Raw genomic sequence first — 1643 nt, 5'->3', positions numbered from 1 at the left:
TGGGTTATTTGACCCCAAAAATGGGTTATTCGATGCCAAAATGGCTTTTTCAACCCCAAAAATGGCTTGTTTGACCCCAAAATTGGGTTATTTGACCCCAAAATTGGGTTGTTTGACCCCAAAATTGGGTTGTTTGACCCTAAAAGTGGTTATTTGACCCCAAAAATTGCTTCGGCGACCCCAAAAACGGGTTATTTGACCCCAAAAACAGGACATTTGACCCCAAAAACAGGACATTTGACCCCAGAAATGGGTTATTTGGCCCCAAAAATGGATTCTTTGACCCCCAAAAACGGCTTGTTTGACCCCAAAATTGGGTTATTTGACCCCAAAAATGGGTTATTTGGCCCCAAAAATGGATTCTTTGACCCCCAAAAATGCGTTATTTGACCCCAAAAATGGCTTGTTTGACCCCAAAAACGGCCTCGGCCACCCCAAAACTGGGTTATTTGACCCCAAAATGGGTTGTTTGACCCCTAAAAGTGGGTTATTTGGCCCTAAAAGTGGGTTATTTGACCCCAAAAACGGCTTGTTTGACCCCAAAAACGGGTTATTTGACCCCAAAAACGGGTTATTTGACCCCAAAAATGGGTTCTTTGACCCCAAAAATGGGTTGTTTGACCCCAAAAATGGCTTCAGTGACCCTAAAAATGGGTTATTCAACCCCAAAAATGGGTTATTTGACCCCAAAAACAGCCGCAGTGACCCCAGAAACGGCCTCGGCCACCCCAAAAATGGCTTGTTTGACCCCAAAAATGGGTTATTTGACCCCAAAAATGGGCTATTTGAGCCCCAAAAATGGACTATTTGAGCCCAAAAATGGCTTGTTTGACCCCAAAAAGGGGATATTTGACCCTAAAAATGGGTTATTTGGCCCCAAAAATGGACTCGGTGACCCCAAAAATGGGCTGTTTGACCCCAAAAATGGGCTATTTGACCCCAAAAATGGCTTGTTTGACCCCCAGAAATGGCTTGCTTGACCCCAAAATTGGGTTGTTTGACCCCAAAAATGGGTTATTTGGCCCCAAAAATGGGTTATTTGACCCCCAAAAATGGGTTATTTGACCCCAAAAATGGACTCGGTGACCCTAAAAATGGGCTATTTGACCCTAAAAATGGGTTATTTGACCCCAAATACAGGACATTTGACCCCAAAATTGGGTTATTTGACCCAAAAACGGCCTCGACCACCCCAAAAATGGCTTGTTTGACCCCAAAAATGGGTTATTTGGCCCCAAAAATGGACTCTGTGACCCCAAAAATGGGTTATTTGACCCCAAAAGTGGTTATTTGACCCCAAAAATGGCTTCGGCAACCCCAAAAATGGGCTATTTGACCCCAAAAATGGCTTGTTTGACCCCCAGAAATGGCTTGCTTGACCCCAAAATTGGGTTATTTGACCCAAAAATGGGTTGTTTGGCCCCAAAAATGGGTTATTTGACCCCAAAAATGGCTTGTTTGACCCAAAAATCGATTATTTGACCCCAAAAAAACGGCCTCGGCGAGCCCGGAAATGTGTTATTTGACCCCCAAAAATGGGCTATTTAACCCCAAAAACAGGACATTTGACCCCCAAAATGGGTTATTTGACCCCAAAAACGGCCTCGGCCACCCCAAAATTGGGTTGTTTGACCCCCAAAAAT

Source organism: Columba livia, chromosome 35 (assembly GCF_036013475.1).
Source record: "Columba livia isolate bColLiv1 breed racing homer chromosome 35, bColLiv1.pat.W.v2, whole genome shotgun sequence".
NCBI lineage: Eukaryota > Metazoa > Chordata > Aves > Columbiformes > Columbidae > Columba > Columba livia.
The sequence above is the reverse complement of the archived record's forward strand: the minus strand, read 5'-3'. Positions refer to the sequence as shown.